Source organism: Dermochelys coriacea, chromosome 6, assembly GCF_009764565.3.
Source record: "Dermochelys coriacea isolate rDerCor1 chromosome 6, rDerCor1.pri.v4, whole genome shotgun sequence".
Lineage (NCBI taxonomy): Eukaryota > Metazoa > Chordata > Testudines > Dermochelyidae > Dermochelys > Dermochelys coriacea.
The window spans coordinates 68,695,188-68,713,856 of NC_050073.1; the positions used below are offsets into that span (position 1 = coordinate 68,695,188).

The following is an 18,669-nucleotide window of genomic DNA, read 5'->3' on the forward strand; positions in this document are numbered from 1 at the left end:
AAGAAAAGGAGTACTTGTGGCACCTTAGAGACTAACAAATTTATTAGAGCATAAGCTTTCGTGAGCTACAGCTCACTTCATCGGATGCATTTGGTGGAAAAAAAAACCACCAAATGCATCCGATGAAGTGAGCTGTAGCTCACGAAAGCTTATGCTCTAATAAATTTGTTAGTCTCTAAGGTGCCACAAGTACTCCTTTTCTTTTTGCGAATACAGACTAACACGGCTGCTACTCTGGAACAATGTATAAATAGCTCTGCTGACAGCACAACAAAGACTCGGCTGTGCTACTGTAGAGCACAGCCAACCATGGTATCACTGTGTCATTGAAACAAAACCAATGTGCTACCTGACGTGAAATCGTACCAGGAGTGGGGGTGGGGGTCAACTGGCAACCGCAGCTACAATTGCCAAACAGCACTGCAAACAAACATTACCACTGCAATGCAATGTAATGTCTTTCTGGGGACTCTCATAAGGGTAGATGCTATTGCAGAGCAAGATGAGCCCATGTGCACTTCTTGGGATTGTTCCCAGTTGATGTAACCCTCCCTTTCTTTTAGCTTGGACAGCCAATTGTTCTCATAGCTCCTGAAAGAATAGGAGTCAGGACCCCATCAGCAGATTTCATATGCGTGCCATGGTATTGATTGTTCATACACAAAGTGTGTGTGTGCAGGGTGGGAAGTGGTTGCTGATAGTGCTGATGAGCATGATTGCTGTTTTCACAGTAGGAGGCATCTTACCAGTTTTGTTAAAAAGAACAAGACACAAATGAAGACATGGCCTGATTTGCCACTGCTCTGCACCTTCTGTGCTCATTTATACCTGTGCAAAGTGGCAGTAAAATGCTCCTATTCTGATCTGGCAGCACACGCCCTCCGGTCAATGATGAATCTGGCCCTTAGGGCTCAACGCCATTCCTGTATAAAATCAATGGGAGTTTTATCATTGACCACAATGGAAGGAAGATCAGGCTTTTAGTTTAGCGTTAACAGCTATTTAAAAATCCTCATGCTTTCCAACAACTGAAAGGCCCTTACAAAAATCCAAACAAACATTCACACATGCAACACTGGAAGTCCGCTTGAGTTACAAACACAGGAAATTAAATACAAAACTGTGTTACAATAGCATAGAGGATCTGACTTAAATCAACCCAAACAAGGGCATACACAGTTCAGGCTGCCACTCTGTCTCCCCCTCCCGCCAAGGGCTTGTCTACATACAAACATTGTAGCACTTTAGATAATCCGCATGCTGTTGCTACAGATATACCAGTAAAAGTGCCTTTACATGTTTCAGAGTAGCAGCCGTGTTAGTCTGTATTCGCAAAAAGAAAAGGAGTACTTGTGGCACCTTAGAGACTAACAAATTATTTGAGCATAAGCTTTCGTGAGCTACAGTTCACTTCATCGGATGCATTGGTATTGCCTTTACATGGTATAGCTATTCCCATTTGGGCCAGGCAGTAAGCTCTCACACCCTAAGTGTGTCTCTATACTGCTGCCACTACAGCGGCACAGCAACAGAGCTGCCACTGTGCTGCGGTAGGGAGCATCTACACCACGGTGCTGCATCAACAGAAGGTGGTTGTCCATCAATATAGTTAATCCACCTCTGACAAGCAGTAGCCATGTTGACAGAAGAATTCTTCCCTCGATTTAGATGCATCTACACCAGGCATTAGTTTGGCCTAACCACAGTGCTCAGGGCACAACATTTTTCACAGCCCTGAGTGACATAGCTAGGTCAATCTAATTTTTAATTGTAGAGTAGGCCTCAGTCAACTTTATACCAGCATAACCGCATCCATGCTAGGGGTTGTCCTGGCATAACTATATCAGTACCAAAAAAAATCACACCACTAACCAAAATAGCCATCCCAGTACAACAACTGTATGCGTAGACTGGGCCTTAGTGCCTTCCCCTGATGTGCCCTTAGACGTTATAGCAAATATACTAGTATCCTGTAACATCCCCTACCCTTCTAAACCCCTCCCCCCAAAATCCAAAGACACAGTCGGGTAGAGTTATCACATTTCTAATTGCTGGTAACCGGACCCTGAGGCTCTGCCCCCTGCCTTGCCTCTTCTCCCAAGGCCCTGCCCATGCCCCCACCTCTTCTCTGAGGCCCCACCCCTTCTCTGCCTCTTCCCCAGGCACCTGACAACCATAAGTGGCACCTGGACACAGAAGCCAAAAACCAGACTGTCTGGGTAAAATGCAGACATGTGGCAACCCTACAACTCGGATCAATTAAAGATAGAGTGTAGCCTCAGCTCTACATGTCCCGTCTTGTGGTTTTCTTTTAAGGCAGGAACTTAACCTAGCTTAGAGTTTGTATTTTATGTCCTTAGTTCTAGACTACACACTTGCTTTTCTCCTTTTAGCTTCGATGAGACAAAACCAATCAAATATTTCATATGAGAATATTGTTACGAGATTTCCTTTTATTACATTGTGCCACAATTCAGCAACTAGCTACCAGAGTTATCTGAGGCCATACTACTAAAAAAAGACTCACAAGTTCTGAACATTTATCTGGAGCCCTGCATAAGGTCACATGTCTACTCCAGCAGAAGGGCTTGCAAAGTTAAACAATGTCCCCTCGCTTGCTCTGTCTGAGTAAATACAGACCATATTGGAGTAAATAAACAGCCAGGCAGTGTCCCAGACAATGGGCCTTGGCGATGAATTAATAAACTCTGCCTCTTGCATTAGCAGAGTGTGACTGGAACTGGCAGCAGTCCCTGGCTGGACTCCAGAAACGATTATTACTAGACAGAGCCAAAGGAGACTTGGCATGAAGCAGGACCCACAGCTGGAGATTAGGTAACAGAGTCAACGCTTTACAGAGCTGCCAGGGCGTTGGTCACCCTGTTTGAAAAGAGGGTCAAAATTTTGTTTTTGTGGCTCATATTCACATATACTGCCTACCTCCAAAACTCACACCGATTCAAGCTATAATTCTCAATGGAATTTTCTTTGTAAAACTGGATCTGTCAGGCCAAACTCATAAAGCTACCAACACTACTGCTTAAACAAAGCATTATGGCATCCCCTGACATAAATGTGCACCATCCATTTTCTCCCTGCCATCTGACATGAGACCCCATTTATCTCAAGGTATCTGATACCCTTTAACGCAGGGCTGTGCCATATTGCAAAATGGATGGTGTCTCCATGACTACTAAGACTATGTCTTAGTGGGGAAAAGGAGTGCTGAGGCTCCTTTTTTTTGGTAAAGAAAAGCTTCATCCAGGCTGGCCTCTTGCTTCCTGGGGCTGACAGGACTTGGAGCACGACAGAGGCATTTGGCTCAACCTCTGGGGGAGGAAGCACCTTATATAAGTCTGCAGTGATCCTTTCTTATTCATCTAGGAGTGGTGCTGTCAGACAATTTCTTAAGGAGAATCCCTGGCCCTCACAGCTGGAGGAAGGTCATCCCAAGGCACAGCCTTTAGGAAGGGAGTGGTAACTTGTAAATATGGAGAGCAGATTGTGAATCCTTAATAATAGAAGGCCCTCCCTCCCCCGACAAAGAAAACTGTGTTTGCAGGCGAGGTCTTTGCAATAAGTTATGAACATTTTACCAACACCAAAGATATATCTTCCACTGAATCAATACTTACACACATGTGAGTAAAGACGATGATACTGACCTCTTCTGTAAAGCACTTTGAGATCTAAGAATGAAGTTTGATGTAGGAGCTAGGTATTATTGTTGTTATTTTTTTCATGTTACATTTCACACACTGGAAAATGTAGGGAGAAATTATGGGACTAAGGCCTACTTCTTCATGAAATCACAGAGCAAATCTTAAAGCCATTTCTGATGAGGGGACGTTTGTGTGCAGCCACCTCTGTGCCAGGACTTAGAGAAATAATGGTTTTGTGTGTATGTAGGGGAGGGCAGTTGGTGGACTGTTGATCCCAAGCAGAAGGAGCTTCTAAGCAGAGATGTATGTGCCAGTTCAGTTGGGAAAAGAATAAACCTAAAGGCACAAAAAACAGAAATACCTGGTTGATGCAGCAGTGTTCCCTCCTTTTCTTACCATCTCCTAGGAGGACATTTGAACTAGTTTGGTGGAAGTAGGAATAGGAAGACATGTTAAAAGAGCGTTTCTCTTCTTTTGACAATCTGTAGGGAGAATTAATCAGCAATTCTCACCAATGGTGCCCTGAACCTCTCTTCATCCATCCCTTACTCCAAAATGATCTGCTGTCTTTTGGTCATAACTAGAGAGAGGCTCAAACTAGATCCTGAAACTGAAATCCATCTTCTTCCATTCACATTTTGGTTGGGTATATATTTGGATTCTTGCATCAAAATCACTTTTGATTCCAGATTTTGATGGTTTTGGTTCCAGGTCAGATCCAAAACCAGGGGGGCCTATTTTCTGATGTGCTTCTGGTGTGGCCCAAGATGGAGAAAATCTCACAAGAACAGCTGATCTTCATGAGATTGCCAACATTTTGGGTTGAAATCTCACAAGAAGGGTTTGCAAGATTTTGATGCCATCAAATCCAAATGCTAGATCTGGCTCAGCCTCTGACTCTAATCTAAACCATATGCACTGCAGAGCTGAATATCACAAGTGTGGCTCATATCTAATCAGACCACTCCTCTCTTCTACTTTTCGCTCCTTCTCTTTCATGTCCCCAGTCTGACATGCTTTTCCTGCTCTCCGCATTTCTTCTTCTTGTATCTGGTATCTGTTTTTCTCTTCCCTCCTGTCCTCTAATTGCTTCTCTTCTTCTTGTGCTACCCCACAATTGCTACCCTTTTCCCCCTTCCCTTTTTCCTTGCTCCCCAGTTGTTCCAGTCTCCCTTTTCTTTCCCCCCGCTTTACAGTATATCTTTATGCTTTGTTCTGATAAAGAGTTGGATGCAGCTTTTAAGATTTGTTTCTTGGATGCAGGCAGCACTATTTTCTTATGGCAATTCAGCTTCACTGAAGCCAAGGGATGGTCCCTCTTAATAACCCTGAAAATAATTTTTTTAAAGCTACATTTTACTTTGGTGAACATGGTGCTCATTATAAAAGACTAAACTGAGGGAACTAAAAACTGGTGTGTTCTATTTAGCTGCATAACACATGGCAGCACAAGCTTTCCTCACACCAATCTACTTAAGAGTATCCCAAACCTGACCTGGACTGACCACCTCAAAGTAATAACCACCTAGCCGTTATATAGCACTTTTCATCAGTAGTTCTCAAAGCACTTTACAAAGGATGTATGTTTCATTATCCTCATTTTACAGATAAGGAAACTGAAGCACAGAGCAGTGCATTGAACCCTACCCTCCTGATTCCTAGTCCACTGCTGTATGCACTAGGTCACACTGCCTACCCAGGATCATATTATGACCATACTCATTCACAGGGCCCTACCAAATTCATGGTCCATTTTGGTCAATTTCACCATCATAGGATTTAAATCTGAAATTTCACGGTGTTGTAATTGTAGGGGTCCTGATCCAGAAAGGAGTTGGGGGGAGGGGTGGCAAAGTTATTGTGTGTGTGGGGGGTGCAGAATTGCTACCCTAACTTCTGCGCTGCTGCTGGCAGTGGCTCTGCCTTCAGAGCTGGGTGCCAGGCCAACAGCCACCACTCTCCATCCACCCAGCTCTGAAGGCCGCATAGAAGCAGGGCCGTCCCTAAGGGGATGTGGGGCCAGGGACAACCCCCTGCTCTGGCTTAGGCCTGCCTCCACTCCAACCCTTCCTCCAAGCCCCCACTCACCCTGCCTCTTCCCGCCCTGCCCCGGTCCACCTCTGCCCGCCCCCATTCCACCCCTTCCCCCAAGACCCTACCCTCGCCCCGCCTCTTTCTGGCTTCCGCCCCCTCCCCCGAGTGACGCCAGGAGCCAGTGGGGCAGAGCGGAACAGGGCAGGCTGGGTCTGGGTTGCTCACTGTTGGCAGCACCAGGCCCCCTGCTAACTCCCCAGGCTACCCTGGACCCCATGTTCCTAAGCGCAGGGCCCCCCAAAGCGCTGGGCCCGGGGCAATTGCCCCGGTCAGTTCTATAGATGGGATGGCTCTGCACAGAAGTAAGGGTGCCAAACCATGACCCCTCTAAAATAAACTTGCGACCCCCCCCCTGCAACTCCCTTTGGGGGCAGGACCCCCAATTTGAGAAACGCTGTTCTCCCCTGTGAAATCTGTATAGTATAGGGTAAAAGCACACAAAAGACCAGATTTCATGCGGGGAGAACAGATTTCATGGTCCGTGATGCGTTTTTCATGGCTGTGATTTTGGTAGGGTCCACTCATTCAGTAGCTTGTGTGCTGAGACTGCAATCAAGAATCCAACTTTGTGCCAATTTGTGATATGAACCTCTGTTCATTACAAACTTCACTAAGGCCACAAACCTATTTTGAATTGCTCTCTGCTCAGTAGCGAATGAAACAACTTTTGGTTAATATCGACTTTAGTTGAAGACAAATTGACCCCCAATGGCAAAAAGCCCTATATCCTTTTTATCAATCCCCTGAGCTATTCAATCCCTTGAAATTAAGGGAGTGGAATTTTGTCTCTTATTTTTAAAGTTAAATTCAAAATAACTGTTTTCTGTTAGCCAAGGGATAGATGTTGTTCTTTTCCTTAAATAACCCCCAATTTGATAAACATGGGCACTGCCTGCTGGTGCCTTCAAAGAGCAAGGCCTAGAGAGAAAACCCAAGTGGAAAATGAAATTCAGAAGAACTAATAAAACATTTTCTGAAGAGTTTGAATCTCCCACTCCAAAGAAAACAAAGAGGTCAAATGACCTTTCAACCCGATCCTTCTTTTTTTCTGAGACATTAAGAAAAACATTCTGAAAACAATGAGTTTTCATGCTAATTGTCCCTCCCCTACCTCCTAGCTCCTGCCAAAAGCAACATTTCAATGGCTATGGAGTGTGGGGGTTGAGAGCAAATGAATGAGCAAGGGAACACTGGCTTTCACACATCAGTGACTACACTGTCAACCAGACCCATGGAGACTCAAGTTGAGGGAGTCAAGCACACAGACTATTACTAACTGACTTTTACTGAAGCGGGTACCTGAGATATTGTAATCAAAGTAGGCTGTTGAAAACCTTTGTCAACAGCATTCAAACTCATAGGTCAAAGGGTAAAAAAAAGGGCTACTTATAGGTAAAGTGCAATTTCAAACTTAGCCCATCTGCTCTGCACTAATAATTACCAAACATCTATTCACATGACTAGTGGAAATCTTCACAGATGAGATCTGTCCTAACCTAGGTCTAAAATGATTTTGGTGACAATGTATTATTATTTGTTTGTATTATTGTGGTGCTTAAGAGCCCCAGTCATGGAGCAGGACCCCATTGTGATAGGCTCTGTACAAACACAGAACAAAAAGACAGTCCTTGCCCCAAGGATCTTACAGTCTAAATTGGTGAGAGGACTGGTTTAAAAATAATGGAATGTGACAAAAAGTGGTGCTTTTCTATGGAAAAGACTTCCTGGGCATTTAGCACCACCTGTTTTCTTGCATTAGGAGCTGGAGTAGATCCACTGTAACATGTTTCCAGAGGCAAAAGGAATCAAGGTGTTTCAGACTGAATTCACTCTAGCATCTGGATCATGTTCTACTGGGCAATCTTTTGGAATATTTCTCTGCAGTAATAGCACTGAAGTCTTCTAAGAGAGGGCTCCCCCTTTCACTTCCCAGGAAATGATTCCAACCTTCCAGCCCAATGGTCTACTCATATCCTGAACCATGCAGGGAACAAGGATATTCCTGACCCTAACTGGTTCTGTGATCTTGGGCAAGTTGCTGAGGCCTTCTCTGCGTTAGAGAATTTTTACAGAAAATCCACTGTTGCTCATGTTGGTGCAGCTGGTATTAGCAAGGTTTGGAGCTCCTGTGTAGACAGGTCTGTGGCTCCAACAGCTGTTTTTGGTATTCTGCTGCTGAAGCTGGAGAGCTATCTGCATTAGGGCTTTTGACCTTGCTAATTCTGGAGCAGTTTCACCATTTTTGTAAAAATTCTCCAATTTTAGACAACTCCTTACCCTCTGGGCCCGCTTCCCCATCTGTAAAATATGGATAATAACACTTATGCAGCTTGTAAAGTGCTTTGAGATCACTGGATGAAAGATGCTGTGAATGGTCTATAAGTGCAACATAACAGTGACTTGCTGTGGCTCCACTGAGACTTAAGCTATGTCTATATTTTCTCTTTTTCATTGTCAGTGGTGCTAGCAAGTACAAGGAAAGAACAGAACAGTTTCTACACTTCTTGGGAACCACAATGTAAAAGCAGTGACCCTGGGAACCTACCTCATAATTCCCAATAAGCACATGAGTGGGTTTAGGTACTGGGTGGGAGCGGGGGAGGAGGTTAAGAAGGTTAAATAAACAATTCCTCTGGGACCTTTTTGTTACCTTTGGGATTTATTACTACTATGCAGTAGGCGTTTCTAAGGCAAAGTGCAATTTTGTGGTTCTTCATCAAGACTCACATTCAGTGTATAAAAAAGAAACTCAGAGCTGAGCTTTTGTGAGCAATGTTCAGTTCATTAAGCAATGAGTCAGCCTTGGTGTTGTGGTAGAGGATTTGGCTTTTCCTTAAAGGTGGGATAAGGATGCCCATTTCACCATAATTTACCTCTCATCTGTGCCACATTACAAAATTCATATTTACCTTCATCTCACATAAACCCGATAATCTCTTACTTTTGTTAGTCTAAATTATTTATGTTAGAAATGCTGAATCATGACATTGAGGTTAGAGAAAATGGTATTGAGGGTTAAAGTAAAAATTATTCCCACATCACTGTAAGATCCCTGTACTATTATTTTCCTTGTGTCTTTGTGTGTTATGTTTTGAATAGGGTTTAAGGGGTGCATTGACCTTGGTCCTCTGAATGGGGTGAATTCCACCCTCAGTGAATTGAATGCTTGTAGACGGTGCTTGTTTAACAGTCTTTGGAATGGAGGTCTCTGGTAGACAACAAGAACTATATTGGGCCACAGTGCAAGCTTCCCACACATAGCCCTACCAATGTGCCAGCACCCTGTTACAGAGTGACCGCCTCTCAGGGTGAGAAAGTAGTGACTCTCTTAAGTCCATTCAATCTTTGGCCTTATAGAGACTACAAATAAGGAGACAAATTGTAGTACTGTGACAAGGGCACCTGTCAGCCTAGTGATGGAAGAACGTCAAATGAGTCAGAGGTTCTATTCAGCTAAGCACCGCAATGTTTGAAAGCATATCTGAAGCTTATTCTGACAGTCTGAATGTCCTGGTTTGCAAAAGTGGGCTAGAAATCTCATGAGAAAAGGCTCTCTCGAGACTTCTAGTATTTCTGTTTTTTTTATCCAGCCAGAAATACTAGAAGAACAGCCGTTCTCACTGTATTTTGGTACTTTGGCTTCCAGCAAGAAACCAAGTGTGCAGAGGCAGCAGTGAACATGAAAACTAAAACTTTGTCATAATTTTTAAACCTCACAAAAGGTTCAGTTTGAGGTGAAGGTTAGGGTTAGTCTTACTTTTCAGAAGCAATTCATTTATTGTCCACAAAGAACTGGACTTAGACCATCGACTCATTTCACATATTCCAAATCACAGCCATCACATAATAATTAAGTTAGATCATTTCCAGCCTGGTGAGATTAGAATGAGTGATCCAGTGCAAAAGGTCTATTTCCTATCACCAATCACCTGAGCCACCTGTGTTTTACATTTTCACGTTGTCCTAAATTTGATCTCTGGCATCCTTTCTGTGTAATGAACTAGAGTCTCATCCCAACACACTCAGGCTGTCACTGCAGCCAGCTAGGCATTCTGACCACATTCAATGTTCTGTCAAATCAAGTAAGTAAAATGAATATATGCAACCTGATTCCAAAGTGATGTGTAAGGTGGTGCAAACTACATGTCAGTAAGTGGGTACAAGTGGGAGAAAGGGAGTCTAACTAAATGTAAGGTCGACCCCTTACTAAAACTTAGTGGGGATTTTTGGTTGGCCATCTCCCAGTACCAAAAGAAAGGGGAAGGGTTGATGGGAGACCAGGACCTGAGACTGACAGTCCCCAGGACAATGGGGAGTGGCCAACACTCCAGGTCAGCCTGATTGGCAGGGTGGGCCGACTAATGAGGGAGTCAGGAGGCCTGGGATCCCATCCTCTATGTGGGCTGGAGTCAGGGGTGAAAGTAAGTCCAATGACTTACTGGTATGTTGGGGCCAGCTCTGGCTGCTGGAAGGGGCGGGGCCTTGGGCAGAAGGGGGTGGGGCCGAGGGGGTCAGAGCCAGCCCCAGCCCACCCTGTAAGGTAAGTGCTCCCCCCTCCCCCACTGGGGTAGCAGCAGCCTGGGGCTCTGGGGGCTATTTAAAGGGCCCAGGGCTTCCCTGCTTCTACTGCCCCAGTCCTTTAATTAGCCGCAGGAGCCCTGGGGAAGTGGCGGGGCTCCAGCGGCTAGTTAAAGAACCGGGGCGGCAGAGGCAGCTGTAGCCCCGGCCCTTTAAATAGTCCCTGGAGCCCCGCCGCTACCCCACGGTTCTGGGGGCTATTTAGAGGGCCTGCAGCTCCCCTGCTTCTACCGCCCTGGTCCTTTAAATAACCCCTGGAGCCCTGGAGTAGTAGCAGCGGGCTCCGGCAGCTATTTAAAAGCAGGGGAGCCCTGGGCCCTTTAAATAGCCACCGGAGCCCTGCAGCCGCTACTCCAGGGCTCCAGCAGCGGGGCTCTTGCCGGTATGCCGTACCGGGGCACCTCTTTCACCTCTGGCTGGAGCTGCCTCGGCCAGAGTGAGGCTGAGCTAAGGAGAGAGCAGGAGCCTGGGCTGAGCTAAGGAGAGAGCAGGAGCCTTGGCTGAGCTGGGGAGCAGAGCTGCGCCACCCAGAGCCAGAAGGAGCAGCCCAGGGGGCTGGAGGCAGAGCAGCCGTAGTGCTGAGGCAGAATGGAGCTGGGGCTGGAGCTGGGGCTGGAGTGAGCAGCTCAGAAGAGTGAGGCGGGACCATGGGCAGTGGCCCCAGTGCAGGGAGACGCCCCAGCCAAGAGTCCTTGCAGGCCAGACTTGGAGGGGGATTGTAACTGTGGAGGAGGGATGGGGGCCCTGATGCTGGGAAGAGGGGCCCTGCCACCTAGAGACTGAAGGCCTGTGGTCACTGCCAGACTAAGTGTCTGACCCACAGCATCCCTGCAGCACAACTAGGGCCTGGGCAGGAGGCCTGGGACGTGTGAGGAACAGGCTGTCAACTTCCCTTACATTCCAGAGATGCTGGTTATGATGTCCTCGTGCCACAGAGCCGTGTTATGCGTTTTCCTTTAATCATTCCCATTTTTTCCTTATTTTTTAAAATTGATTGCTGTTTAATAAAGCGTATTTGCTTGAACTATATGTAATGCCCAGTGGGTCAGGGAAGCATTCAGAGTGGAGAGAGCACTATGGAGTGGGAACACCTTAGACCCTGACCTAAGTGACCATGACAAAGTTGGGAGTTGAGCCCCCCAGGAATCCTGGGCCCAGCCTTGTCAGGGTTAGGATGACTCTCCCACACAGGAGAGTGAAAGAGGAGTCCTCGAGGTCAGGCAGACCTCTAGGTAAAGGAGTGTGAGCGAAGACTCTGATCCTTTCACTAGCTAATTCCACCAAGGTAGTGTATAAGCCAGGAAAGTTCCCCACAACAGCGGGACCAATCTGCCACTTACATAATTCTACATTTTTGTAACTTAAATGCTGATGGGCTGAAAGACAGAGGTGCGTCAGGAAAAGTAACATGCAGAAGGACAGGATTTAAGTTATATTTTGTTACACTTTCTACCAACTTAAAACTCCCTTACGCCCTCTTAATGATGTGCAAGTTATATCACCTCACACATCACCTCTGACCTTGGCCCTTTGTTTCATGGTTTGTCACAGATGCTTAAGATCTACTAGTACCTGAACAGAGATAAATGAGGACCATATGGAGGCATTTGATTGGACTCTAGTCCACACAATCTTCCAAAAAATTTCTCATCTTAATGAAAATGGAACATGAAAAATGAACACAAAAGTTCAGTTCTAAATTGGCATGAGGCTCAGAGAACACAGAATAGGCCCAATTACCTTTAGCAGTAGCTATCTTCAAAAGGGCAATTTCAGACATTAATATGCCAATGGAAATTTTAGGTGTGGGACATTTTACTGTAAAACCAACATTTCTTAAAGGATAAATTGAGTCAGCAAGTGTCAGATGGCCTGGAAACCACAGACCGAAGTGCTGCTCCTGACCTTCAGCTGACACTTGGACCTTCTTGCTGGTGCTGCAATGCCCTTTTCTCTCAGTAAGTTCATAGCCCTGAGTTTTTAATAAGATGGTTTCCATCTTAGTGTATCTCCGCTTCAGTTAGATAACATATAATGCACTAAAAGAGGCAGATGCGCGCAGTTAATTACAGTATAATGAGTAAACAAACCACTTTTTCCAGCTTTATCCATGGTCACTCAGCCTTAGATGGGACTCCAGTTTCCAGCTAAAGGGGCTCTTGTTCTAGTCTCTAGCCTAGAGGAGATAGTGACGAGGCTTGTTCCTTGAAGCAGAGCACAGTTGCAAACAAGTGAGCAGACTGTGTATAAGGCATGTAGAATTACATGTTGTGATGACTTTTTCAAGAGGATAGTATAACTTCAGATGCACCTGAAAGTATATTAAACTTCATTAATTGTTACTATCAATTATAATATTTTACATTTCTGTTGGCCTTGTCTTGGAAGCATCTCAAAGTTCCTAACAAAAGTTATTTATAAACATGAATTAATTAAGGCTCAGCACATGTCTAAAGTGGGGGTTTTTATCCCCATTTTACAGATGGGGAAAATGAGACAGAGAGAGGTTACAGTGAGTGACTTGCCCAAGGACATGCTGCAAGTCACTGATGCAGCCAGGGGTAGAACCCAACTTTCCAGTCTGTCTCATATTGTTCTTGTAATGATACATCATGTGTTTAACCAGAGTAACTGTGTTAAGACATGAGGAGTTTAAATGGGGGTGGGAAAGGAACAGCATAGCATGAGAGTCTGCTTCTGTGTGAGAGAAGCCCAGAGGGATGCTGAAAAGCCTCTGATTTACTCGGGGAAGGCGAATTTTAAGGTTTGTAAACAGATCTGCATTTTACACCTCTTCCCACACTGTCATGCCCCTGTCCCCACCATCTTCATGGATGAAACATGGTAGTATTTGTATTTCAGAGACATAGCCATATGACAGGTCTCAATTTAGATTAGCTGTAAGGCGAAACCCTGGAGTATGGGACTCTGCAATTGCACTTTTTTTTCTCAGTTAATAATTTATCCTCAAAATATGACTTCAGTAGTAGAATACAGTTCAGAGTAAAAATTCCCAAAGAGCATGCACATTTAAATGGATTTCCTTCACAGGCAGTGGTGTTCCCTGCAGCTGGGGCTGTTGGACGATAAAGTGCACCCAGGGGAGGAGAAACCAGTGGGATCCCTTGTGCTCAGAGAGACCTCATCGATTTTGTAAGAAATGGAATTATAGTAAACGGGATTGGTGTGGCAGCTGAGGGTCTCTGGATGGGAGGGGGCAGGGCTCCCACATAGCTGCGGTCTGTAGCACAAACACATGCAGAAGGAAGGGACTCTGGCAGTAGAGTTTGAAGAGTGGCGTCTTGGTCTATCAGCGTCTTCCTGCATCAGTGGGATGAAGTTCATTTACTTGTCCTGTCTTCTACGGGTAGAAAAATAGCATCTCTGCCCTGACTGTCTTCCTTAGCTTTCAGGTGGATATTGTTCCTGACTCTCCTCAGGGATGCCCTCTCTTCTGCATCCCGCCTCTTATCTTCCAAGTTCATAGTCAAAAACCTAAGGACAACTAAGTTTAGGAAAGCACCAATCACAGTCAAACGGACCAAGATGTACATGAAGCTGAAAGCCTCATACGGTGGCTTCTTCTGCAAAGCTTTGTTTTTCTGCAGAGCTACAAAGTCCCCAAACCCAATAATGGTCAGGGTTATGAAGCAGTAATAGTAAGCATGGAAGAAGGTCCAGCCCTCAAAATAAGAGAAGGCAGCTGCTCCAACACACAGTGTCCCCATGCAAGCCAGGAAGGCTGCAAGGCAGTCATATAGTCAATCTCCCTATTTCCAAGGCTTTATCATGAGGTCAGCGCATTCTCTGCCATTCTGCATTTGAGACTTTGTCCTGACGCTAGCGAGTGAGTGGGTAAGCACTCTCATCACCACCTTGAAAACAACACTGCAAGTATACAGACAGACATTAGCCCATTGCTGAGACGGAACCAATGGTGGGATGAGGATTGCGTGCATATGGACAGTGACCTTTGAGCTGAACCAGGGCTCTGAAGTGGGAGTACACAATCAAAGAAGCAGGAGCCTTTGAGTCCAGGGTTAGTGCCACAATTCAGTGGAGAAAGGGACAAATCTAAAAGGACAATTAGAAAACTGCACTTTCTGACTGTCTCTACAAAGTGCTCTGCCATTCCCAACTGTGCTGGGGTGGAGGTGAATTTACAGTGCAGTGGGAGCACTAACACAGTTAATGTTTAACTTTATTATTACCTCATCTTCCAGGGGCTCCTTTTAAACATAACAATTGACAACAGGCTCCTGACAGTTTGGAGGAGACCGACCTCAGCCCTAAGACTATGATGAACATGATTTCCCCTCCCCCTCTGTTTTGATTTTCTGCTCTGTTACCCCAGAGCCTTGGCTGGCCATGACCCCTGGCTGCTTTTTCTGTAATTACCAGCTCCTGCCAGATTTACTGTGGAAGTTAATGTCTGTTCCAGCCAAGTCAGCCCACACTGTTACATTCTATGAGACTGTAACCCTTTCATTACAGGCAGCAGTAAAGTATATGAAGTAATAACGCTTCTAAAGGCCTTTGCAGAAGGTTTTATACTATCTGATGAGGATGTTGAGTTAACACTGTCGCTCCTCACATGAGCTTTCCCTGTGTAGGTGTGTGTTGAGGATTCTGGCCTGAGGATTTTCTAGTCCTGAAAAGCACAATAAGTGCTGATGAGCGGGGAGAAAGGAAATCTCATGGAGATCTTGAAAAATCTTCAGGTTCTTCCCAGTCTGTGAAATTCCTGTGGGTCTTTTCCCTAATCAATTAACATTCTTCAGGTTTGTCCTCCAAACCTGTAGGGTTTTTATAGGGAATTTTTTTTAAAATAACCCAAGAAGTATGCCATGCTAAAAATGGTGAGACTCAAGCTTCGATGGACTTCCAGCAGAAGCGAATGCCAGAATTTATGCACAGCCATTAGGAACACTTCTCTCTGGGCCCACACATTTTGCCTTAAGTCTAGTTAATCAAGGCAACCCATGGATTGCAACTATTGCAACATTGCACAGGCTTTTAAACAGGTTTACATAAGATTAAACATGATTATACGTGCTTGATTTTAGCCAAAAGTCCAAATGGATTCCAAACAAAGACTAGATTCTGATCTCAGATACATTGGAGTAAATCTCCAGTCAATAGAGTGACCTACCAGAAGACAGAGAGCAGAGTAGTGTAAGTTGAGAATCAGACTCAAGGCCTATACTTATGCTCCTACCATTGCTGCCACCAATGGAGCAGAACAAATGACAGCAGTAGAGAGAAATGTAAAAAAACAAAAACAACCCCCAAACCCTAACATAGACACAACCTGGAAGACAAAGGGATCATTGAAGTACTGGCTTTAGTCTGATCTGTTACAAAGGAAAGAGAGAGACACTATGAATTGTCCAAAAAGAAAAGGAGTACTTGTGGCACCTTAGAGACTAACACATTTATTTGAGCATAAGCTTTCGTGAGCTACAGCTCCGATGAAGTGAGCTGTAGCTCACGAAAGCTTATGCTCAAATAAATGTGTTAGTCTCTAAGGTGCCACAAGTACTCCTTTTCTTTTTGTGACTACAGACTAACACTGCTGCTACTCTGAAACCTATGAATTGTCCACACAGTTTCGTACCACATCAGTGACAAAATTTTCACCTTAGTGCTACAGATTGAGCAGAACTCATGGCAACTAGCGCATTGTTGGGAAAAACTAGCACTCTGCTTTTCAATGAGGCAATCAGAACTGACTTTGGCAGTTTGTGGGGCTTTGTGGAAAACTGGAATCCTGAGCTCATTGGAAGGATTGGGCTATGGGCTTCTTCTCGCTCTGGCCCCACATCTAGAAGGGGAGGTTAGGCAGGCTTGTGTATTGCCAAGACAGCACAAGGGCATGGGGTCCCAAGTGGTAGCTTGATTTTTTGGTGCTTAAAACTGCCATGTAAATCAGAGCACTACAGATAAACTCTTTCCTTACCATCACATCCTTGAAATTAAAGAAATATGTATGTGGGGTTGATGTGAATTTTACAAGTGCCAGACTGCAACCTGATATGGATGATGCTGACATGTCACAGATTCTGAGCTGAATCTTCTTTTGTCATTCTTTGTTGTTTTTTCCCTCACACACAAAGAGGGAAATATGTATATCTCAGTCAAGATGACTTATTTCTGATTTAGGAACTCAAACAAAGAAAGAACGAATATAAGGCCTCCATGGAGGAGGATGAGAGAGAGATATCGAGAGATCACAGTGACTTCACCTGTAACATTCTGATCCAGAACACAGGTGGATACTCCCCCTGCTCAGCCAGGAATATCTCTGTACAGCACAGGGGCAGAATAAGAGATCCTGTTGCAGTATTTGGTGCAGGGGAGTGTCAAGGGCAATCCTGAGGCTGATGGGGATATGGATAATGCCCTCTGTCTTCTGGGTATTTTGAACCAGTGTCCCACAGGTGGGTATGAGGAACTGCCATAAGCTAGTATAGCCCTTGAGGCTGTTCTAGCTTATGTGGGGGCCAGGCAGACCTAGAATTGGATGGTGCAGATGTTGTGCCCCCAGCCTGCACTGCTCTGGAGGATGCAGGTCAGACTCAAGCTTGCTGCAGCAGAACTGAAACTCAAAATGGCAGTTACCTTTCAGATATCCCAGTAGCAGGCAGAGAATTGCCTCTCAGTTTAAGGCAGCAGTACATGAAACCCAGAATGGCAATAACTCCTGAACAGTTCCAAAGATGCATATGTCTCTTTACCCAAGCTAGTGAGGCTTGAAGTATTACATGCAATATCACACACACACAGGTGCACCATTTCCCAGTTATACTTTGGATGCCAGATAGCCTGAATCATAAGGATTTGTGAATAGATGTGAGATGGCATCATGGCACACAACAGTGTGTGACAAAAATGGAAAGACACTTTGGGCTGGTGAGCATCACAGACTGGATCATGAATATGGTCATACCCTCCAACAACCTGCGGGATTCACTGAAGTTTCTACAGAAGGAATCATTTTAAACCATATGTATGAAGAAACATACCATAGGCCTTACCATACCTGAACAGACCATTGGTCCAGTTAGTCTGGTGTCTTGCCTCCTATAAAGACTTAAACCAGGTGCTACAAAGAAGGAGAAAAATCCCACAATGTATTCAGCCAGTAATGCACATCTGTATTATTTGGGAGGGGAACTCTGTTCTAAACACCTCAAGTTATGTCTTGATGCATGTTTTAAAAGATTATTACTTTCCCCATCCAGCCATTACAATCCGTTATGTAAATACCATATATAATGGAGATGGGTCCAAACCAAACCACAGAACTTGGAGGAGATTGGAATCTGACCCTAGACCCAGAGATGCATTTCATATCTGGATCCAGTCTCAGTTTCATGAGAGGAAAGCTGGTTCAGTGTTTAGGTACTAGCCTAGGACTTGTGAAACACAGGTTAAGTCCCCTGCTTGGCTATGGACTTTTTGAGTGACTTTGGACTTAGGCTGTTTCTCATTTTGATGGAAATCAGTGGAAGTTAAGAGCCTAAATACTTCTGAGGATCTGAGCCTTAGCTCCCCATCTGTAAAATGAGATAATAGTATTTCCCAACCTTATTAGGGTGTAGGGAGGATGAATACATTCAAGATTGTAAGGGGCTCAGATACTACCATATTGGGATATATATTACAGACCCAACCTAAGCCCCGGATCAAAACACCATCAGATTGGGAGGAGGGGAGAATTTGAAAACTGGATCCAAATTTTACAGGTTGGGCTCCTCTTAGATATTCAAACAATTTAAAACCTTGAGGTTTGGGTTGGAGGTGTGGAAAAAAACTTATCAAAAAGGAAATGAACTTTCTCAGTTTACACATCAATGTCATTATATAGCTTTAAAGGGACACTTTCAACCTACATTTAAGGCCTAAACTTCTTGGTGTCCTTTTAAGTGCTCTAAGATGCAAGGAGAAGTGGGGGAGAGGGGTCTCTGGTAAGCGCTGGAGAGGGAGATATTCCTGTCAGCTGGTTGCTTTATTATGTGGGCTAGGATTTGCTGCTGGATTTGTTTGGGCTGAGGGTTGGCTGTGGTTTGTGTGTGTGTGTGTGTGTTGTAGCAACTGTTAAAGTACCTAAGGCTGGGAACTGGGGTTTTTTGTGTATCTAAAGCTAAATACATTAATAAAATAAGTTCATGGAATGTGTTACTGTTAGAACAGTAGAGTAACTTTGTACTGTTTTAATAATCAACAGTTATCAGTATGTACAGAGCTTATTATTAGCTATTATGTGCACTGGAGATTTTGTGTAATTAAATAGTCTACACTACAGTAAATACAGTGAGCTGTCTGTTAATTA

The 18,669-nt window shown here is 44.7% G+C and overlaps 1 pseudogene; it reads right to left on the minus strand.

The window, feature by feature from the left end:
* Positions 1 to 13,364: 13,364 nt before the first annotated feature.
* LOC119857323 lies at positions 13,365 to 17,389 on the minus strand (annotated as a pseudogene).
* Positions 17,390 to 18,669: the final 1,280 nt, after the last annotated feature.